The sequence below is a fragment of the Pongo abelii genome, chromosome 6 (assembly GCF_028885655.2).
Source record: "Pongo abelii isolate AG06213 chromosome 6, NHGRI_mPonAbe1-v2.0_pri, whole genome shotgun sequence".
Classification (NCBI taxonomy): domain Eukaryota; kingdom Metazoa; phylum Chordata; class Mammalia; order Primates; family Hominidae; genus Pongo; species Pongo abelii.
Window position 1 is genome coordinate 16652763 of NC_071991.2, and position 24348 is coordinate 16677110.

At 42.1% G+C, this 24348-nt stretch overlaps 1 long non-coding RNA gene across 2 annotated transcripts in view; it reads right to left on the reverse strand.

Moving 5' to 3' along the window:
* Window positions 1–24348, reverse strand: part of LOC129060290 (uncharacterized) — a 116572-nt gene that overhangs the window by 81611 nt on the left and 10613 nt on the right. For both annotated transcript variants that reach the window (XR_008526864.1, XR_008526861.1), the window contains exon 3: window positions 15169–15371. This is a non-coding gene — a long non-coding RNA (uncharacterized LOC129060290). The remainder of the gene's footprint in view (window positions 1–15168; window positions 15372–24348) is intronic.

The window sequence follows — 24348 nt, forward strand, 5'->3', positions numbered from 1 at the left end:
CATGCCTGGCTAATTTTTGTATTTTTAGTAGAGAAGGAGTTTTACCACATTGGCCAGCCTGGTCTCGAACTCCTGACCTCAGGTGATCCACCCACTTCGGCCTCCCAGAGTGCTGGGAGCTCTTGTTTTACTAAGTTAATAATTTGTCATTTCATTATATTTCCTCACAAGATTTAAAATTTCTTGAGAACAAGGATTACATCTCACAATGTTTCTTCTCTTTAATGACTAATATAAATGTCAGCCCACAGTGGGCACTCAACAAACTCTTTTGATTGAACTAGGAGTAATGTTTGGCAATTATAGGATTTCATCTGGGAGCCATATAAAAATAACTTTCTAGCAATAAATGTTGGACCAAACAAAGAATTAATCTGTGTATCATTTGGGGTTTTGTTCAGGGACTACCAAGGACGGGTATCCTGTTAATCACCCTCTGGATTTGGACTGAGGTTTGAAGTGTTTACCATTGAAGGAGAGAAGCAATGATCAACTGGGAAGTCAGAAAGAGTAGATAAAAAGAATAAGAGCTCACACTCACTGCATGATACCTATCACGGACAGTTCAGGGCATTTTACATTTAGTGACTTATGTAATCTAGACAGCAACCTTCGGAGGTTTATCACTCCATTTTTTAAATGAAGAAATAAGGGACTGAGAGGTTAAGCAACTTGCCTAAGATCATGGAGTTATGAGGTGGTGTGTTAGTCCATTTGTGCTGTTATAACAAAATATCTGAGACTGAGTAAAGAAGAGGAATTTCTTTCTCGCAGTTCTAGGGGCTGTGAAGTTCAAGATCAAGAGCCCAGGAGATTTAATGTCTGGTGAGGGCTCACTGTCTGCTTCCAAGATGGCATCTGTTGGCTGTGTTCTCACATGGAAGGAGAGTGGAAGATAGGAACCCGCTCCCTCAAATCCTTTCATAACAGCTTTAATCCCATTCATAAGGCTTCTACTCTTATGACTTAATCACCTCCTAAAGGCCCCAACTCTCAAATCACATTGAGTTTCAACATGTAAATCTGAGGGGACACATTCAGACCATAGCTTTCCACCCCTGGCCCCCCAAATTCACATTCTTCTTACATGCAAAATCCATTGCTTCAATTCCAATAGTCCCCAAAGTCAACTAATTCCAGTAGTAATTCAAAAGTTCAAAGTCCATATGTACTAGGATTCTCTAGAGGGACAGAGCTAATAGGATAGATATATATAAAGGGGAGTTTATTAAGGAGTATTGACTCACAAGATCACAAGGTCCCACAATAGGCTGTCTACAAGCTGAGGAGCAAGGAAGTTAGTCTGAGTCCCAAAGCTGAAGAACCTGGAGTTGGATGTTTGAGGGCAGGAAGCATCCAGCACAGGAGAAAGACGGAGGATGGGAGATAAAGCCAGTCTAGTCCTTCCACGTTCCTCTGCCTGCTTTTATTTTGGCTGTGCTGGCAGCTGATTAGATGGTGCCCATCCAGATTGAGGGTGGGTCTGCCTTTCCTACTTCACTGACCCAAATGTTAATCTCCTTTGGCAACACCCTCACAGACACACCCAGGAACAATACTTTGCATCCTTCCGTCCAATCAAATTGACACTCAATATTCACCATCACACCAGTTTTATCAAAATCAGGTATGAGTAATACTCAAGGTAAGATTCTAAAGCAAATACCCAGACTCAAGTCTTTTGTTTTAACAGCACAAGGACTCTCCTAAGCCAAATAACTGTCTAGCTGTGAACCTGTGAGATTAAAAACGTATATACTTCCAAAATACGCTGATGGGACAGGTATAGGGTAGACATTCCCGTTTCAAAAGGAAACAAGAGAAAAGAAGAAAGAGATAACAGGTCCAAAGTACATCCAAATCCCAATAAGGCAAACAACATCAAATTTTGAGGTTTGAGAATAATCTTTGACCCTATGTCCTGCCTTCTGGACACACTATTTCCCTGGAAAAACTTGATATCAAATCAATATCACTAAGGCAATAAAGTTATAAGCCTTCAAAGATAAAGAAAAGAAGTGAAACCATGGCCAAGCAAAAAATATCTACTTTCTTTTACAAAGAACAAAATCAAGCCAAGTATTAAACAATCAAAACTGTTATAAACCATGACAACTTGGAAACTAGATAATTAACTGAAAATAAAAGCAAAAAGAAGAAATTCATCAAAAAGTGATATTGCTACCCTGGTTTATTCATCTTTTATAATTGGGCATCAAATTACATTATTTAAAACTGATCAATTAAGAATATTTTTAAAACGAATAATAACATCAAGTCAGAAAAAAAGGGAATTCCAGTTGGGCGTGGTGGCTCATGCCTGTAATCTCAGCACTTTGGGAAGCCAAAACGAGCAGATCACCTGAGGTCAGTAGTTCCAGACCAGCCTGGCCAACATGGTGAAACCCCATCTCTACTAAAAATACAAAAATTAGCTGAGCCTGGTGGTGGGCACCTGTAATCCCAGTAACCCCAGTTACTCGGGAGGCTGAAGCAGGACAATTGCCTGAACCCAGGAGGCGGAAGTTGCAGTAAGCCGAGATCGCACCACTGAACTCCAGACTGGACGACAAGAGAGAGACTCCCTCAAGAAAGAAAGGGAGAAAGAAAGAGAAAGAAAGAAGGAGGGAGGGAGGGAGGAAGGAAGGAAGGAAGGAAGGAAGAAGGAAGGAAGGGAAGGAATTCCCATTACTGCTTATTTTAATTAGGCAAATGGGAATTTTTGCAATGCTTTCCCATCAGGATAAAGGAAAATATATTTAGATGAAGTCTAAATGAATGGATGCTATATTTGCATATGGGATGCAAGAAAATGAGAGATGAGCTTGGATCACCTATTCCTGTGGAATTTGAGTGTCATATCTTACTGATTTTTTATTGAACCTGGGAGCCACAAATGAAAGTCTTCTCATATTTAATGCTGTGGGGCTAGGGGGAGAGTGAGAGACAAGGTGCAGACTCCAAATAAAGGATAAAAAGGAAATCAAAGATGCCAAGATGGAAGTGAAGCAAAACAGGTGAATGGATGATAAGTTTGGAAAAAAAAAACTTAAATAGGATATGAGCAACTGTAAATGTTTTTTTTTTTTCTTCTTCTTCTTTTTTTAGAGAGAGTCTTGCTCTGTCGCCCAGGCCGGAGTGCAGTGACACAATCTCAGCTCACTGCCACCTCCGCCTGCTGGGTTCAAGCGATTCTCTTGCCTCAGCCTCCCGAATAGCTGGGATTACAGGTGCGGCCACCACGCCCGGCTAATTTTTATATTTTTAGTAGAGACAGAGTTTCCCCATGTTGGCCAGGCTGGTCTCAAACTCTCGACCTCAGGTGATCTGCCTGCCTCGGCTTTCCAAAGTGCTGAGATTACAGGCATGAGCCACTGCATCCAGAGGACCAACTGCAATGGTTTTATACACAATTCAAGGGCCAGATTAGGGTCGAATAACCTTACACCATTGCCAAAAGCATTCCCTCCAGTACCAAGAGCTACTCAATCTCCTCCCTGTACTTCAAGATCCAATTTATTACCTTCTCCTCTAAGAAGCCTTGATCATTGTGAGATGCAAGTGGTATCACCGCCTTTGCATACTTATGGCTATTTCTCTTTCCCTCTTCTCCCTAGACTCAAGGACCCATTACTTTAAACACTCTCTTTGCAATATCTTCTAATCCCGTATCCCTGTATTCATGCGCTCCAAGTGCCCTGCAAATGTTTTGAAGACAAAGGTAGAGAAATTGTGCATCCAATGTGGAGAATAAGAGAGGTAGCTGAACAGGCATTGAGAAAAATGTAGAATGACATTTAGATCTCAGCAGAAGTTAAAAGCAATACATTTTTAGGGACATGAATAGGACTGGCTGTGTCTAACAGTGGTCTCCCCTTGAACCTAACAGGCTTTAGGAACCTCCCTACCTGGTTTTGAATTCTGGCTTGATCAGTTACTAGCTTTGCAGACATTTGAGTGAGTCATTTTATGTTCCTATTCACATGTTCATCTCTAAAATGGGGATTATAGTAAGTAGGTTACAGTCTTTTTTATTTATTTATTTAAAAGGAGTCTCACTCTGTCACCCAGGCTGGAGTGCAGTGGCGCAATCTCGGCTCACTGCAACATCTGCCTCCTGGGTTCAAGACATTCTCCTGCCTCAGCCTCCCCAGTAGCTGAGATTACAGGCACACACCACCATGCCAGGCTAATTTTTGTATTTTTAGTAGAGACGAGATTTCACCATGTGGGCCAGGCTAGTCTCAAACTCCTGACCTCGTGATTCACCTGCTTCAGCCTCCCAAAGTGGTAGGATTACAGGCATGAGCCACCATGCCCAGCCAGTCTTTTTTATTTGAGATACAAATTGTTCTGTGACCTTGCATCTCTCTCCAGCCAGCCCAATATCTCTTCTTCTTTCTCTGTCATCTGGTTTTTGAAACAGCACTTTATACTTTCTGCTTTTGTTTCTCTGTCTCTTATTTGCTCTGTAAACAGCTACAACCTAAGGTCGCTAATAGTCTACTCGAATGCCACCTTCTCAGTAAGACCCCTCTTAATCCCTCAATTTATAATGCCAACTGGCTCCAATTTAAAATAGCTTCACTCCTGGGCACGCTTCATCCTTCTTTTCTGAATTGTTTGTCTCCATGGCAGTCACCAGCTTCTAAAATACCATGTAATTCATTTATCTGTTTTGTCTATTATCTGCAATCCCCATGAGAATATAAGCTCCAGGTTTGTCTCTTCTGGTCAGTGCCAACAGCATCATTGATGTTAATAAGCATTTGCCAAATGAACATGTGTCCATCAGTCCTTAAGTTACTGAACCTTTGAAACATTCGATGCTATGTGTGCTTCTGTTAACGTCTCGCTACTGTCTTCTCTTTTAGATTCTGTGACACCCTCTCCCAGGTTTTCACCATCACTTTGATGGCCACTTGCTCCCAATCTAGGCTGTCCCTTTCTCCATTCACATGTTAAAAATCAAGATACCCCCAGGGTTGCATACTTGCTCCCTTCCTTGCTGTTTATTTTTTCCCTTTAGTCTGATTAATTCCATCCCAATAGTCCCCAAAGTCAACTCATTACAGTAGTAATTCAAAACTTCAAAGTCCATATGTATTAGTCCTGCTATGTTCAGGGCTGCTACGTTCAGGTCTGTCCTAGGAGCTTTCTTTTTCTCTCTCTTTTGTTTTTGTTTTTGAGACGGAGTCTCGCACCGTCGCCTGGGCGGGAGTGCGATGGCACAATCTCGGCTCACTGCAACCTCTGCCTCCCGGGTTCTCCTGACTCAGCCTCCCTAGTAGCTGGGATTACAGGCACACACCACCACACACAGCTAATTTTTTGTATTTTTAGTAGAGACGGGGTTTCACTCTGTTGGCCAGACTAGTCTTGAACTCCCGACCTCATGATCTGCCTGCCTCGGCCTCCCAAATTGCTGGGATTACAGGCGTGAGCCACCAAGCCCAGCCTGTTCTAGGCACTTTCTATGGATCAATTCATAATCCTCACAGTAAACTGTGAAGTAGGTATTTACCCTCAATATCTCATTTTAGGCCCAGGCATGGTGGCTCATGCCTGTAATCCCAGCACTTGGGGAGATCAAGGCAGAAGGATTTCTTGAGCTCAGGAGTTTGAGGCCAGCCTAGGCAACATACTAAAACCGTGTCCCTACAAAAAATAAATAATAAAAATAAATTAGCCAGGTGTGGTGATGCACTCCTATGGTCCCAGCTACTCAGGAAGCTGAGGTGGGAGGATCAATTGAGCCCCAGGAAGTCAAGGAGGCACTGAGCTGTGACCATGTCACTGCACTCCAGGCTGGGTGACAGAGCAAGGCGCTTTCAAAAAAAGAAAAAAAAAAAACTCATTGTCTGGATGAGAAAATTGAGGCACAGAAAGTTTAATATCTTACCCAAGGTTGCGAAGCTAGGAAGTGATACAGCAATCATCACTCTTGGGCAGCCTGGGTTCCGAGATCTTGCATCTCTTAACCATTCGATAATGCTGGCCCTCCAGATAGACTCTGAACATGTCCACATCTGTATTTCCCAGCCTAGACCACTCCCCTGAGCTCCCAACCTAGGTGGTCCTTTTCTCCACTCGCATGTTAAAAGTCAAAATAGATGGCTGGGCATGGTGGCTCACGCCTGTAATCCCAGCACTTTGGGAGGCCGAGGTGGGCAGATCACAAGGTCAGGAGATCAAGACCATCCTGGCCAACATGGTGAAACCTGTCTCTACTAAAATTACAAAAATTAGCTGGGTGTGGTGGCATGTGTCTGTAATCCCAGCTACTCGGGAGGCTGAGGCAGGAGAATTGCTTGAACCAGGGAGTCGGAGGTTGCAGTGAGCTGAGATGGTGCCACTGCACTCCAGCCTGGTGACAGAGTGAGACTCTGTCTCAATAAAAAAAAAAAAAAAAAAAAAAGAAAAAAGTCAAGATAGATGACCTCACCACATCTCAGACATACCTGAAACTCTGTATAATAAAGGCTCAACTTCCCCCAAACCAGGAATTCCTTCTACTTTCCCCATTTTCACCAACAGCAACTCTAGCCACTTAAGCATCCACATCATAAGTTAGAAAATCAACCCAGAGGCTCTCCAGTCCCTTATCCCTAGAGCCATCCAATCAAGCAAGAATTGATGTTAAATCTACTTCTTAACTAATGTAGAATCATTGACAAGCACTTCCATTGATCAGATCTGCTAATTCTCAATAATCACATCAGCAGCCTCACCACCTTTGATCCTGTCCTCCACACAGCCACTCTATACACCAGTGCTACAGTGAGCTTCCTAAAGTGCACATCTGATCACAATCTTACAGCATCTTTCCTCTATCCAACAAATCTGGCTCTTGTAATCTGGTTTGGAATTCCGGCTCTTGTCCACCATAATCTCTCTCCTTTCTTTTCCTCCCTGCTCCCCTAAAAGTCCTGCTCCAAATCTCTGAGCAGGACAAGTTCTTACATTGCATTTGGATATATTTAGGATTAAACTCATCTTCTTCACTTCTAGCTAGAAATTAACACGTGCCTAGCACATAGTAGCTGTTTGTTCAATAAAGGAATAGTCACTTCTGCAGCAACGCTGTCTTTCCCCTACCTTCCACTCCTCTAAGTCATCTATCTTTTTTTTCTTATCCATGTAACCTGCACATCTATAAGTCATCTATCTTGGTAACCCCCATTTATTCTTCACGACTTAGTCTCCTCTCCAAGAAGCCATCTTTAACACTCTCTCACTCTCCCAGACTTGAGTGGTTAGGTTTTTTGTGCTCCCAAAGCCCTCGCCATAATTTGATAAGAAGTTTATGGTTTGGATGGCAATTGCTAGTTTGTTTTTCTGCCCTTCACCCACACCGCTACTCCCCAGATTAATCTATAGTGAATTTTGCTCTACGAAGGGTTGGTTGGTCTAAGAGAGACTTGCAGAAGACACAAGTTTCCTAAGGATATTATAAAATACATTTGCAGGAAGTTGTATTTGTTTAGCAGGGCTGTCTTCGTGAGGACACTTTGGAGAAATGTCTTTTGTATTTTGGTGTCAAGAATAGCTTGGCAGTGCAACTTGTTAATGAACCCTGTGAATGCTACAGTTGATTAAGTTCTGTCTCCCCATGGGCCCTCTAGAAAACTTAGAGCTCATTGTAGTACATGTGTACAATTCCAGGGTTTGCCTTTACGATTATTACAATAGCTATCATTTACTCAGGTTTATTGAACGCTTTATTTCTTATTAATAATAAAGGCAAACATTTGTTCAGTGTTGACAATTGTTGAGTGTTTGCTAGGCTACGTGTTAAGGAAATTAGGCTTGTGTCATATTTACAGTAACCACCAAGTTGGAAAGTTGTGTTTTGTGCACCCTTGAGTTGGTGGTTGCAAGTTGCACACCCCAAACTCAAGGGTGCACAAGACACATTTCTTCTTCTTATGTGTTCTTTGCTTTGCCAGGATTATGTGTATGTTTTGAGAGGCTTACTTGGTACCAAAGTACCGTACAGCAGACAACCTGAGCTGGGGCTGGAGCCTCTGCTCCTAGGTTATTTCGTCTGTTGTGGCTGCTATCCCAGTAAGAAGTCTTCCTATCTATGTAAACATCAGTCACCTGTCCACAGATGACACTGTGTCTGGCCAATCTCGTGAAGCCCCCATTCTGCTACATCAACCCTGGGTTCTGATACCTCATTGGATTCTACCAAGGGTGATGCCTGGTCCTCTTGCTTCCAGATCCCCCACTTTCTTTTTCCTTTGTTTTTTTTTTGTTGTTGTTGTTTGTTTTTTACAGACAAGTTCTGTCTTTGTTGCCCAGGCTGGAGTGTGGTAGCATGATCCTGACTCGCTGCAGCCTCAAACTCCTGGGCTCAAGCAGTCCTCCTACCCCAGCCTACTTAATAGCTAGGATAACAGTTGTGCCCCACCATGTCCAGATTTTTTTTTATTTTTATTTTTTTTGTAGAGATGGAGTGTAGTTATGATGTCCAAGCTAGTCTTGAACTCCTGGCCTCAAGCGATCCTCCCACCTCAGCTTCCCAAGTGCTGGGATTACAGATGTGAGCCATTGCACTCCGCCCCAGATCCCCTTCATCTACGTGTGTCTTCTAATTACCCGCCACTGACAGCTCAGCCCAAGGGAGGGCAGGATGTGGGGTACCAGCTTCAGAGACCCAACCAGTGTCTACTCTTCCTTTCCACGCTTACTTTTTCTCTTCCTAGGAGTACATTTGAGTCTTTTTTTTTTTTTTTTTTGAGATGGAGTCTTGCTCTGTTGCCAGGCTGGAGTGCAGTGGCGCGATCTCGGTTCACTACAACCTCCATCTCCTGGGTTCAAGCGATTCTCCTTCCTCAGCCTCCCTAGTAGCTGGGACTATAGGCACACCCCACCACGCTTAGCTAATTTTTGTATTTTTAGTAGAGACGGGGTTACACCGTGTTAGCCAGGATGATCTCAATCTCCTGACCTCATGATCCGTCCGCCTCAGCCTCCTGAAGTGCTGGGATTACAGGCATGAGCCACCCCACCCAGCCACATTTAAGTCTTGATCGTGGCGTCTTGGGGGGAGGAAGAGCTGAATATACATGTTTATCACTCTATGCATCTGGTGCTCTCAGCCTTGACTTTTGAGACAATTACCTACAACTGATTGTTAATATTTGCTGTGCCATCCCTCTGAGTGCACATATGTGGAAAATATTCTAGCTGGCTGTGCACTGGAAGACAGGGAGGAAGGTCCCCAAGACCATCCCCAGGCTTGATATTTACTGGGAGGATTCATATGACTCAGATTCATGGCCATGATTTATTATAATGAAAGGATTCAAAGCAAATGGCACGAGTAAAGTCCGAGGAAATCAGTTGCAAGCTTCGAGAGTCTTCTACTGGGAAAGTGACAAAGGAGACACTTAATTCTCCCAACAATGAGTTGTGACAATGCGTGTGAAATGCCGACAGGGAAGTTCGTTAGAGACTCAATGTTCCAAGGTCTTTACTGGGGGCTGGTCACGTAAGCACCCTCTGTTTAACATGTACTGAAATTCCAGATGCCCAGCAGGAAAGCTGGCGTTCCTCATAAACCACATTGTTTGTACAAACAACTTAGACATAGTGAGCCACTTTTATCTGTTAGGGACGGGTGGGAACCGTTGCAAACTCCAAGTTTCCAGATGCCGCCAAGGGCTAACCTTGTAAGCATGTCTTTCAAAGGACAGCAGTTAGGCCTGCTAAGGGGACTCTGTTCTGCAGACAAACTAAGTGGGGAATGTGAGGAGTCCAGGAAAATGTATGTCTGTGTTGGGGTGTGGAGTGGAGAAGAAAGAAGGAAAGCCAGGGGACAGACCTCAATTACTATTTCAAAATATTTTCATGCCACAGATTTGTTTCTTCTATTTTATAGGTAAGCCAATGAAAGCTCAAAGAACTTAAGGGAATGCATACAAAGCTAGGAGGCTTAGGCTTAAATCTAGGCCTGTCTGAATTTAAGTCCATATTCCCAATTGATCACCATTCCTGTCTCTATTCCATGTCCTTCCTCTTCCTATCCTTATGATCCATCCTGAATCTACTATATTATCTTCTTGCACAGTGGCTCACATCTGTAATTCCAACACTTTGGGAGGCTAAGGGAGGAGGATTGCTTGAGCCCAGCAGTTTGAGACTTGCCTGGACAACATAGCAAGACCCCATCTCAAAAATATAAAATAAAACAAAAAATAATTATCCTTTTAAATCACCTTAATTTTTTTGTAAAACATGGTAAAAAATACACTAAATTCCTTGAGTATTCTCACTAGACTCTCTCCCCAGATTATAAGCTCCTTGAAGGTAGACATCGTGTCATCTTTCTCATCCTCATGATTAAATAAAGGAATGATAGCATTTGAGAAATGGAAGAACTCAAGACAGAAATACAGTGCATCTGAAAGCACCAGCAATAGAAAGGAGGATGCTGGGATGTCCTCGATGCCTGGTGATGTCACCTCTCCCACCTGACCCTCCTTCCAATTTAGTCACCTTGACCAGGCTCCATCTACTTATGTAGGTGGGGTTCAGTGAGACCATTAGTAAGCCATCTACTTCTATCAGAGACCTATCCTCCTTAAATGAGAAAACTATTTCACACTTACCTACATTAGCATTGCCCACATCCAGGATAAAGGCTCAAGGGAGGGAAATTAGATAAAGAACGAAGGAATTAGTAGGCTGGGCATGGTGGCTCATGCCTGTAATCATAGCACTTTGGGAGGCAGAGGTGGGATGATCGCTTGAGGCTATGTGTTCAAGACCAGCCTGGGCAACATAGTGAGACCCTGTCTCTACAAAAAATAATACAAAGAAAACTAGCTGGGTGTGGTGGCATGCACCTGTAGTCTCAGCTACTCAGGAGGCTGAGGTTGGAGGATTGCTAGAGCCCAGGAGGTCGAGGCTGCAGTGAGCTGTGATGGTGCCACTGCACTCCAGCCTGGGTGAAAGAGTGAGACCTGTCTCTAAGAAAAAACAAAAACAAAAGCAAAACATTATTAACAGGCTCCTACCAGTAGTAAGAGCTGCCAGTGAGTGTTCTCTTGGCTTGGCCTTGGCACCTGCTACCTCTAGCATCCTGTGTTTGTATGCTGCAGGCATCAGGGAATTTCCAGTCCATGTATTTTAACTTGCTATCACATTTTTGCGTACAAATAACACACAGAGCCTCTGATTTCTCAGCAAAGAAAAACTAGGAAACCAGGAGCAAAGGTTTACCTTCCCAAACTATAGGCAGTCATCCACAATGACAAATTATTTAAGGAATCTGTAATCAGTAGATTGAAAGGAACCATCAATAATGTATATAGCACGCACCCAAGAGAGGGAGCAAATTGTTGGCTGGAGAATTTTGTTTTTAATTAAACAGGTAATGTATGCTTGCATTTAGTCCTATAAATGAAAACGTATTCACTACAGAGGCATGAATCCCATTAGGCCTTCCTGTACATAAACTGTATGGGTGATTACCACTGATTACTGTACTATTAGAGACCTGTGCATGGAGTGGCTTGATTGTAGCCTGCCTGGCTCCTGAAAGGGTTCCCGTGTGTTTTGTCTGAATTGTAGAGAATCAGTAGGGCTGCAGATTGCCCGGCAATTCAATTGCGGGTTTGCATAGTTGTGGGTAGGGGTTACAAATGCATACTATCAAATAGAACTCCTGCTTTCTCTTTCTTTCTCTTTCTTTCTTTCTTTCCTTCTTTCTTCCTTTCTCTTTCTTTCTTTCTTCCTTCCTTCCTTCCTCCCTTTCCTCCCTCCCTTCCTTTCCTCCCTCCCTCCTTCCTTTCTTTCTTTCTTTCGTCTTTTTTCCTTCTTTCTTCTTTTTCATTCTTTCTTCTCTCTTTCTTCTTTTTTTTAGACAGAGTCTTGGGTCTTACTCTGTCACCCGGGCTTGAGTGCAGTGACCCAATTATGGCTCATTGCAACTTCAAACTCCTGGCCTCAAGCGATCCTCTCACTTCAGCCTCCCACGTAGCTGGGACTACAGATGCACCACCATACCCAGATAATTTTTGTATTTTTTGTAGAGACAGAGTCTCGCTCTGTTGCCCAGGCTGGTTGCAAACTCCTGGGCTCAAGCGATGCTCCCATCTTGGCCTCCCAAAGTGCTGGGATTATAGGCATGAGTCACCCACCACGCCTGGTCTATAATTCTTCCTTTGTACAGGCCAAAGAAAGAGAAAAGAGGTCTATCAGGGAGAAAGCGGTATCCGGGAGGCTCTAGGAGCCTCTCACCTTGAGCATAAATTTGGATAAGCAGACTTATCCTGGCAGGTACCTGCTCGTATCGTTTGACGTAGTCATCCCAGTGGTCTCAGTGGCTACGGTCACTTCTACTTTGTAGAATTCCTAAAAATCACACCTTCAATACAGGATGTTCACTCTAGACATTTATATCTCATTTTGGAAATCATGAAAGGCAATAGTCCTGTGAACTAAACTAAATTTATCTGTTTTTCTCCTCATATACCTCTCCTTTCTGACCCTTCAACTGGCTCTACAAGCTGCCTCTGACCACATCACGTCCCCTGAAAACCCACCCATCTCATCTATGCTCCTCTTTCCCATAGACATTGGCTCTTTGGCCCTTACATGTGTGTTCATCAAAAATCACTTGCACTACACAAAAAGCCACATTTTGGATGATTCCCTTTATAGGAAATAGCCAGAATAGGCAAGTCCATTGAGACAGAAAGCAAATTAGTTGTTGCCAAAAGCTGGAAGAGAGAGGAATATGGAGTGACTGCTTAATGGGTGCAGCGTCTCCTTTTGGGGTGATAAAAATTTTCTGGAATTAGATCGTGGTGATGGCTTCACATTTTGAATGTACCTAATGACACTGAACGGCAGACTTCAAAATGGTTACAATAGCACATTTTATGTCATGTATATTTTATACCACCACCCACCACAAAAACACTTGCTCCAACATGAGGCTAGTTTATATAAAAACAGTTAGAATTGAGCTGTGGCTGTACTTCATAATCCCATGCTTTTAATCAAGTTCTTCAAAGCCTGAAGTCAAAGGAGTGATTGGTAGTGGAAATTTCAGACTATAACAGGAACTAGAATAGATAGTCCAGAGTATCTGTGGTCCTTGACCTTCAATTGCCCAACTGTGGAGCATTCATTATTTGTTTTGCATATAAATTGTGTGAGAATATTCTCTCTCTTTCTCTCTCTCTCTCTCTCTCTCTCTTTCTGTCTCTCTCTCAGATTTCCAAGTTGGGAGGAAGAGCGTTTGCATGGAAAATTGTTGCTGGCTAATCCAACAAACTCAAAAGCTTGGCAGGCCCAGTCCTCTTCTACTGAATTACTAAATCGAGGTTCTGTCTCCAGCCAGCCAGCAACACCTGCTCTGCTTCTCCTTGGCTGAAACCTACCCCTTTGTACACAGACGTCTACTCCCCTCTCCCTCTCTCTCCCCGTAGCCTCCTGCATACCCAGTGAGCCCCCCCTTACCTGCTCCCCACTTCTGAATCTGTCAGAGAAAAATTCTCAAATCATTAAAAACATCTTTCTTACAAATGGATAATGAATACATGTCAGAGTTTTATTTAACTCTTTATTGAAAAAAACAGCAGAATGACAGAACTGATTTGATGGAGTAGGGAAACTGGAATTTTTTTTCTTTTTAAGAGACAGGATTTCCCTCTGTTGCCCAGGCTAGAAGTGCAGTGGTACAATCATAGCTCAATGCAGCCTCAAACTCCTGTGCTCAAGCAATCCTCTTGCCTCACCTCCCAAGTAACTGGGACTACAGGTGTGTGCCATCAGGCCTGGCTAAATATTTTTTTTTTGTAAAAAGACAGCGTCTTGCTATGTTGCCCAGGCTGGTCTCAAGCTCCTGGCCTCAAGCAATCTTTCCGCCTCAGCCTCCCAAAGTGCTGGGATTACAGGCATGAGCCACTGTGTCTGGCCAGAAACTGGGAATTTTACAATCTGAAAGGAAACTAAGGCTAAGGAAGACTGCCAAGTTAGGTACAAAACTAGTTAATGTTCTACAGAGCAATAAAAACCTTTAGGGTTTCTTCCCGGGAGGCGGAACTTGCAGTGAGCCGAGATCGTGCCACTGTACTCCAGCCTGGGTGACAGAGCGAGGAGACTCCGTCTCAAAAAAAAAAAAAAAAAATCTTTAGGGTTTCTTTTTTGAGATGGAGTTTCACTCTTGTGGCCGAGGCTGGAGTGCAATGGCACGATCTCGGCTCACCACAACCTCTGCCTCCCAGGTTCAAGCCATTCTCCTGCTTCAGCCTCCTGAGTAGATGGGATTACAGGCACGTACCACCATGCTCAGCTATTTTTGTATTTTTAGTAGAGACGGGGTTTCTCCATGTTGATCAGGCTAGTCTCGAACTCCTGACCTCAGGTGATCCGCCCATCTCAGCCTCCCAAAGTGCTGGGATTACATGTAGGCCAGCACAGTAAAACCCCATCTCTACTAAAAATACAAAAATTAGCTGGGCGTGGTAGCACACACCTGTAATCCCAGCTATTGGGGAGGCTGAGGCAGAAGAATCACTTGAACCTGGGAGGCAGAAATTGCAGTGAGCTGAGATCGCACCACTGAATTTCAGCCTGGACGACAGAGTGAGACTCTGTCTCAAAAAAAAGATACTCAAGAATATATGCTCTTAGCTGTTTCCATGGTGTCCCTTTATGTCTCCAACAGAACGAGAAGTGTGGCATTCTCAATACCTCTACCATGCTAGGAGCCGAGGGTATGCTCCTTAATAATGATGACAACAAGCCTCTATTGACTGTTCACTCTTGCCAAGCTCTGCCTTAACTACTTTGCAAGGATTGTCTCCTTCTCCCTCATTCTGCACATCTTTTAGTAATTCCTGCTTGCAACTTACAGCATGAGCTAAATAGCTTCACGTTATGTGTCTATTGACATTCGCAGTCCGGGAATTCACTCACTTTTTGTTGCTGACAACATCAGTAAAGTGAACACTCATGTTCATGGTGTGACAGTACTTGGACTTTCTCAACTGGAAGTAGGTCAAGTTTGCCTTTGGTTCCTTCAGCCACACCTACCAGGCCCCTGTTTCCCATTCTAAGGATCATTCTTTTCAGGAATCATGAGCCTTCAGGATCTTGCTCCTGTTGAACTCCAACTAAAGGAACCTGCTGCAAGTCTGCACTTACCTGAGTGTGAATCTCAGCTCCAGGAGTTTGCGTTGGAATCCACATCTCTCATTGAGGTTGTTAAGGCTTGGTTTTCTTCTTTATGAATTCCAGGTACCCAATAACAGGCTTGAGGAAGGTATGGTCTTAAAGGTGTGATAGCAAGACTTTGCCAGGGCATTTGAAGGCCCACTGTATACATTCATCTCTGAAGGCTGACTTCCCTGTAGAGCACAAACATCATAGATGAACAAGCTGAGATATGAATACATTTAGAAAAAAAAGGAGGAATTGCTGTGTCCTGTGCAGAAATGGTTAGTTCTTTTCCCTTCCTGACTTTTCATACCTTATTAAGTTCGTTTTAGTAATTTTTATTCATTGTCTCACCCTACCCATTGGCTATACACCCCTAATTATCACTGTTATATTGCAAGTTAAGTTCAATATCTCCCCCTTATTGCAATAGTCTTTAATAAAGCTTTCCTTGCCATTTTTACCAAGTATCAGAATAATTTTGTTTCAGTGATGCTCATGGCCTGTAACCCCAGCACTTTGGGAGGCTGAGGTGGGCAGATTATATTTACGCTAAAGCTTTTACCCCAAGAACTATCTCGATGGCATGGCCTGGGTGCCATGAAACAAAAGGAATCTGGAGAAGCAAGAGCTGTTCTGTCACTTGCTACTACCTCTGAAGGTCTCTGGGACAATGACCATAGAGACTTTCGTGGCCCTGGCAATGACATCTGCAGCCAAGGGCTAAGAGGACACTCCAAGCCCCACACACCTGAGAGACCATCTGTAAAGCAAGCAGAAGGTCAAACAGGAAATATAATTTAAGCTCATAATGACGAATCCCATCAACGACAGCAGTTCCTCTTGCTTGCCAGACAGAGCCTCAGGTCCTGCATTGAAGAGATCACTAAACAGTCCAAGATGATCAGCCACTTCCCAGCAAGTGTTCTTGAAAGCTTTTCTTCCTGGGGCTGGAAAGGCTCCCAGAAGCACAACTAAAGCTATGAAGCCTGCTCTCTAACAAAGGCTGCTAAGGAAGACAGAAAGCCAGGTGGGCCTGTCCAACCCACTTAGCCCAGGTGGGACAGGTACCAAGCACGTCAAGCTTTCTTAATTAACCATTCACTGCTGCCTTGCACAGACTAAAGCTGTAATTTCCCAAGACTACCCAAGGTGACATAGGCTCCTTTTCTAAAGGCATTAATTAGGAACATCTCATTCCCCGTGGCAGGGGTGGAGCAGATCTTTCCAACTGGAGTGTGTATTTATTTAGAGCTATTACCACATAATATTTACAAGATACTTAACATGCATTAATTACCCCGTAATGAACTCTGTGGCTATAATATCAATGTTCTGTCAGGACTGTAAAATGTCCCTACATTTACACATGCACACTTTTTTATCACCTTGGGGAATAAATGAAAAATTAAAATTAATTGCATGCCTATTAAATGCTTATTTTTAATAGAAAATGTGCAAATGATGTGAAAATGCAAAATAGGGTACACAGTAAATCAAAAGCAGATAACACACACTTCTAGACACACTCTACTGTTTTTATGAGCATGTTTTACAATCCATTCATTATGCTGTCTGTCCTTCTGAAAGCTGGTTATTATATTGCTCATACAAAGAAACATGTGAATGGCTGTGCAACAAGCCATGAAAATCAGAACAAAACTGAACATTTCTGCTGCTTTTTGAACCCGCCTCCCTCAAATCTCTGCCTGGAGAATTCTTACAGGAGGTTCATCCCAACAACACCCACTCAAAGCCTGTAGAAGAGAGAGAAGGGGAAGACTAGCTATGGTAGCTCAAGATTCAAGTTACTCTTGTCTGGATATTTTAATCTCCCCAAAATGGACATGTTGAAACCTAATCTTCAGTGCAATAGTATTAAGAGGTGGGACCTTTGGGAGGTGATTAGGTTATGAGAGCTTTGCCTCCATGAATGGAATTAGTATAGTTATTTTTATTATTAGTACTATTTTGGAGACAGAGTCTTGCTCTGTCACTCAGGCTGGAGTGCAGTAGTGTGATCATAGCTCACTGCAGCCTTAGACTCCTGGGCTCAAGCCATCCTCTTGCCTCAGCCTCCTGAGTAGCTGGGACTACAGGCACACACCACCATGCCCTGCTAATTATTTTGTGTTTTTTTTTGTAGAGATGAGACTTTGACCTTGCTATGTTGCACAGGCTGGTCTTGAACTCCTGGTTTCAAACAATCGTGCCTCCTCAGCCTCTCAAAGCTCTGGGATTACAGACATGAGACGTCACCCCCAGCCCTGGGATTGGTACCCTTATAAAAGAGGCCCGAGGGACCCCATTTTTCCCTTCTACCATGTGAAGGTATCAAGCAAGGAGGCACCTTCTGTAAGGAATAGACCACCAGACACCCAATCTGCTGGTGCCTTGATCTTGGACTTCCCAGCCTCCAGAACAGTGAGCAATAAATTCTATTGTTCATAAATTACCTAATCTAAGACATTTTGTTATAGCAGCCTAAACAGACTGAGACAGTGGTTAATCAAGGAATGGTCAGCAACCATCTTATTTCTTCAGATGACAGCATTTTCTCTGGAGGCAAGGAGATGAGGTAAGAGAATAAGAGTTGTACAGAGTAATCCACATCATAGAATCACAGGTGATCACTGCTGCATATCCCTCCCCAAATATAAGTAATTTTTTTTTAGACAGAGTCTCACTCTGTTGCCCAGGCTGGAGTGCAGTGGCACAATCTTGGCTCACTGCATCCTCAGCCTCCTGGGCTCAAGCAATCCTCCCATCTCATCCTCCCAAGTAGCTGGGGCTACAGGTGTGCACCACCACACCTGGCTAATTTTTGTATTTTTATAGAAATGGGGTTTAGCCATGTTACCCAGGCTGGTTGCAAACTCCTGAGCTCAAGCAATCCTCCTGCCTTGGCCTCTCGAAGGGCTGGGATTACAGCCACCATGCCCAACCTATAAGTCATTTTTATATTACCCATGGCATGTCACCATCCAGGCTATATTTCAATGATATGGGCATCTTAACTGAATGAACAGAGTTTAATGGATTTAGTTTTCAGAAAAATCTTTCTCAATTAAGCCAAAATCTTATGTCTAAAATTTGTACACATTTGTTCTAATGTTGACCTCTGGGACCACAGATAGCTATAAAACATTTTACTCCTTCAATTATTTGACCACCTTTTTAGTAGTTGCTAACAGGCATCTCATTCCTGAAAGGGTTAAACTTTTTGGTGATGTGAAGAATGTCCTTACTTTGTACTAAGGTCATGCACCAAACAGGCAGGTTTATTTGGAAGTTTATCTATGGACAAATACAGAACCCCTGAGTTCCAGATCACGGTCTTCCCATGGTTTTTTATAGCATCCCTGCTTTAATCATAGCACCCCTGTTTCAATCTACCCACCTATAAGACTGAAGTGTCTGTCTCTCTTTTAGGCCAAAGGGCCCTTCAGGTTCTCAGTTTGCTTCTCATTGGTAGTCATCAGCTTGGACTCTATCCCAGTACACTTGTGCATTTCCTAATTACAGTTTCCAGTTTTATGATAAATGCAGAAAGCTTCTTTTATAGAGCTTACAACTCGTGACAAGCATGCAATAAAAGTATGAAATGAACATCTTACTCTGAGAGGCGGATTACAGACAAGAGGACTAGTTGACACGAATACATGCTGGAAATGATCCAGACAAGAGGAAAATTGAATACATTTCCTAGGTAATGGCCAAACATTGCTTACTTTATGCTACAGAAAATTGTGAAATTATATATTGAATTGTCTCTTACTTGCACAGAGAAATACCATTGACATCTCTTTGGGTTGCATTTCTTGGAGCATAGAAATGACAGCATTCATTCAACAAATATATATTGACATCCACCTTTTGCCAGATACTATGCTAGACACTGGGGACAGGAAAGTTGGAGACACTTCTCTAGAGGTATCCATGAAGGACACAGATATAAAATAATGATTGTAATATGTTGTGTGCTGCTAGCAAGCCACTTCTGATTTGCCAAGAAACCACAGAAGGGAGAATAACCAACTCAACTTTGCACAGCCGAGGAAGCCTTTATGGGGCACTGATGAGCTAGCTGGGTATAAAAGGGCAAATAAGATTTATAGAGCAGAGAAGGGTAGGAAAGACATTCCATTTAAAGGAAGTAACTAGTCAAGGCCAGTAGGGTAAAGGAAACTGGCAAATTCTGCAATAATATTATTTTGGTATGATTGAAATTAGGGGCATATGAGAGAGAAAAGGAAGAAGAGGCTGATAAAGTTGTTTGAGTTTGTGTCATGCAAGGCCTTTGATACCTTGCTAAGAATTTAGGGTTTATATCAGATATATAAAGAAACTTGAAATTTTTGAGCTGGAAAATGTTTAATTATGTTTTTATGGTAGAAAGAGAAGTTGTGTGGCATTTATAGAAGAGTGGCAGGGTGACACAGGAAGCTGAGAAGTTATTTCAGTAGTCTAGGAAGGTGCTAATAAGGACCTGGGTGCCAGGCATGGCCATAGGAACAGAGAAAAAGGAGACAGAAACAAAAGATGGTCAGGTTGTAGAGTTATCAGGGTCTGAAGAATTAGTGTACAGGCACAACAAGAGAATAAGAGAATCCAGAAGGATGATTAGGGTTCTTGATTGGGCAATTTGGAGAATAAAGCCATCATTAACTAAGACATATGGCAAGTTCCAGGGGTAAAATAATAAGTTTTTAAAGGGTATATAAATGTTATTTGCCCTTTTATACCCAACTGATCTATCATTGCCCTGTGAAGACTTCCTCAGCTGTGCCAAGTTGAGTTGCTTATTCTCCCTTCTGTGGTATCCTGGCAAATCAGAAGTGGCTTGCTAGCAGCACTACAACACATTGCAATCATTGTTGTATACATTTATCTCCCCAGGTGCCCTGGATCTTCCTGTTTTATATCAAGGCACATTGATATGTGTGATATGTGCATGCAGGCACATTACTGCAAGCCAGTGATTCTCAAAGTGTGGTCCCAGGACCAGCAGCTTTGGCATCTCTTTTTGGGAATACAAATTATTGTTGGAAATACAATAGGTCCCATCTCAGGCTTATTAAATCAGAAACTTAGATGGGAACCAGTAATCTGTGTTTCCATAAGATCTCCAGGAGGTTTTGATGCCTGTTCAAGATTGAGGGCTACAAAAAAAAAGCTGCTTTTCTATCATTCTAAAATGATACATGGATAGATGGATAATGGATAATAAATTATCCACAGATAATGGATAGATTCAGTTCAAAATGAAAAGATTCTGGTGTTTTCTTTTTAAATTACATTATACTTTAATCATACATAATATCTGGAGTCTAATCTACACAATGATTATGTCCAAGTCTTTTAGTTCTTATTATTAGTTAATTGAGGGGAAATTGGCAGAAGGTAGAGTGATTGGCTGTCCAATTATCAGTCACTGTTAAAGGAATAGTAGCTAAATGCCAAAGTCATGTAACAGGAATCTTTTTCTTCATCTTTTGACAAGATGATGGCTACAGTAAGCCTTAATGTTTCTATATTTTACATTTACATACATGTAAATGTATGTACAAAAAATTATACATTGTATTTACATACATCGGTCTATGCAGTGTACAATGTATGTACAATACATACATTGTATTGTTCAAAGAAATATACATAATATATAATATATAATGTATTATATATTATATAATGTATTATATAATATATAATGTATTATATATTATATAATGTATTATATAATATATAATGTATATACTATATACAATGCAAATGCAATATATAATGTATATTCAATATATAATGTATAACCCATATATAATGTATATTATTGTAGAATGTACAATACAATGCAAATGCAATACAGAATGTATATTCAATATATAATGTATAACCCATGTATAACGTACAATACAATGCAAATGCAATATATAATATGTATTTCTTTGAAATAATTAGAAATCAATGTTTTATATTCATTTATTAGTGTCCAACCTCATTCTGCAAGAGACCAGAAGCAGCACAAAGAAAATACATGTATTGAAATAGTAAATGAAAATGCAAACTTCAGATGAGATACCAGTCTTAGCATAGAAGGAGGCCTGGAAATTTCCTTCTGTGCTAGACATTAAACTTTTAGCTACTAGAGGTAGGATAACTGGGAAACAGTCCAAGGGAGGAACTATAGTAACAGAAACAGTTCTAATTGGCTGGAGCCGTGACTATCCATCACCCCAGGTGATTTATCATCTTCTCCAAAAGAAACCTTAAGATTATCATAATTCCTTGACATTAATATAATTCATTAAAAATGAGATCATGCATGTTGTACTATTTGTGCGCACCTGATTGATCCTAGAGTGCCATTCCCTGCATTTCCTGTGTCCAGAGAGCCTTATGCCTGAACACAAACAGTTTGGCCAGACCATCTTAAAATCTTCATCATCTTTTGACTATGTCATTGTATAAAATATGCATTCTTTGATGATATCTCTCTATATACATTTTTTACAATTTTTGGTTTTTCCATTCTCACAAATCAATCTCCAACTCCTTATACCTGACACATAGTATGCAATAATAGTATTTTCTGAAAAAATGCAAGTGCAGCAAGGTGCAAAGTCACTGCACTAGAAAATTGAGTGATCTGGGTTGTGGTCCAGACAACTGCACAAACAGATTTTTTATTTTGAGTGAATTGTTTCATTTCCCTAAGCCTTAGTTTCTTCACCTCTGAAATGAAAATATGTAAAACCTTCATTATTCTCAGCCTTGGGTACCACGGATTAGAAGCAGAAAAGAAAGTGAGAAAACCACCTGTCTGGAAATTTTCCAGGACTGACCAACGTGTCTGCTACATTCTTTGGAAGTTTCTGGAAGATCCCCGGGGAGGTCGGTGGTGGGGGGGTTCCATTTCAAGTGAGCGAGAGTTGATTTATGATTTAGTCCAAGGGCCATGAGAAACTCAGGGATCTAAATTGCTGTTTTCTTGAAATTATTCCATTCCAGTGAACTCGGATGAAATGAGGCAAAAGCAGGATCTTATAGGAACCCTGGAGAAGCAAAACTGCTGATTTCTGTGAGCCTCTGACCTGCCCCTGATAAATCTGCTGACACTTCTACACCAGACTCTCCCACAGGTTCACAGTAGCCCCATCCACAGGAAGGAAGACGTAAAAGTATCTCCTGACCTAAATTCTGGGAGCTAACCCAGGCCATTTTTCTGTCAGTCTTTGAAAACAGACCCAGCCTGATGTTACCACCTTGTGTGAACCTCTCCAAAGTGAGAGGTGACACTTGTGTGCTTAGAATATATGTTTAAAGCTATTTAGAGCATCTCAAATGATGCCCACAGTCAAGGGTACTCCAAGGCCTCCAGAGAAGGGGAATTATCATTAGAAGAGCTACAATAACTCCCATTTCTTTGTGTTTTTGTTTTGTTTTGTTTTAGAGACAGGCTCTCACTATCACCCAGGCTAGAGAGCAGTGGCACCGTCATAGCTCATTGCAGCCTTGAACTCCTGGCCTCAAGAGATCCTCCCACGTAGCCTCACCCTCCTAAAGGGCTAGGATTATAGGCGTGAGTCATTGTGCCAGTGCAGTGCCCTTTCATGGGAACTTAATGACACAAAGGATATGTTTTACATAAGACATCTCATTTAAAATCACACTTGAGAACCCCTCAAATTTGACACAGGTCTCAGTTAATTTAGGTTTATTTTGCCAAGGTTGAGGACATGAGTCCGTGACACAGCTTCAGGAGGTCCCGATGACATGTGCCCCAGGTCGTCAGAGCACAGTTTGGTTTTACACATTTTAGGGAGATTTGATACATCCATTGACATATGTGAAATGAACATTGGTTTGGTCCAGAAAGACGGGACAACTCAAGCAAAAGCAGACAACTTGAAACAGGGAAGGGGGTTTCCAGGTAACAGGTAGGTGAGAGACACATGGTTGCTTTCTTCAAAGGAAACAATCAGATATGCATTTATCTCAATGAGCAGAGGGGTGACTTTGAATAGAATGGGAGGCAGGTTTGCCCTAAGCAGTACCCAGTTTGAATTTTTCCTTTAGCTTAGTGGTTTTGGGGGAACCAAGATATTTTCTTTTTACACACTCAAAGTCATTGGTTTACAGGTGAGAAAAGCAAGGCTTAGAGAGACCTTCTTATGTTTATCTTCTGAGAGATTCTCAATTGCCTTAATTCAATCAAGAGCAGCTAGTATCTTGCAGAAGAGCCAGATTATTTTAGAGTTAGATATTTTCTTATTAGGAGCGGATGATTTAAAATGTCAGGGAAGATTTTGTTCCCTTCCCCTCCCTTCCCTTCCCCTCCCCTCCCCTGCCCTCCTTTCCCTTTCCTTCCCCTCCCCTCCCCTCCATTCCCTTTCTTTCCCCTCCCTTTCCCTCCCATCCCTTCCTCTCTCCTCCCCTCCCCTCCCTTCCCTTTCTTTCTTTTCTTTTCTTTTGTCTTTTCTTTTAAGTTCTGGGATACATGTGCAGAACGTGCAGGTTTGTTACATAGGTAAATATGTGTCATCGTGGCTTGCTGCACCTATCAACCCATCACCTAGGTATTAAGCCCAGCATGCATTAGCTATTTATGCTGATGCTCTCCCTCCCCCACCCCACCCCCGGCAGGCCCCAGTGTGTGTTGTTCCCCTCTCTGTGTCCTTGTGTTCTCATTGTTCTAGCTCCCACTTATAAGTGAGAACATGTGGTGTTTGGTTTTCTGTTCCTGTGTTAGTTTGCTGAGGATAGTTAGTCATCAGAACGAAAAGGCAACCTACATACAGAATGGGAGAAAATTTTTGCAGTCTACCTATTTGACAAAGGTCTAAAATCCAGAATTCACAAGGAACATAAACAAATTTACAAGAAAAAACAAACAATCCTATCAAAATGTGGGCAAAGGACCTGAACAGATACTTCTGAAAAAAGGACATTTATGTGGCCAAAAAACATATGAAAAAATGCTCTTTTCTTTTTGCTGGTTAGGATGGTTAATTTTGTGAGTCAATTTCAGTGGGCCGTGGGGTAGCCAGATTAAACATTATTTCTGAATGTGTCTGGGAGGGTGTCTTTGGATGAGATTAGCATTTGAATGAGTGGATAGACTCAGTAAAGTAGATGGTCCTTCCCAATGTGGTTGGGCATTTTCCA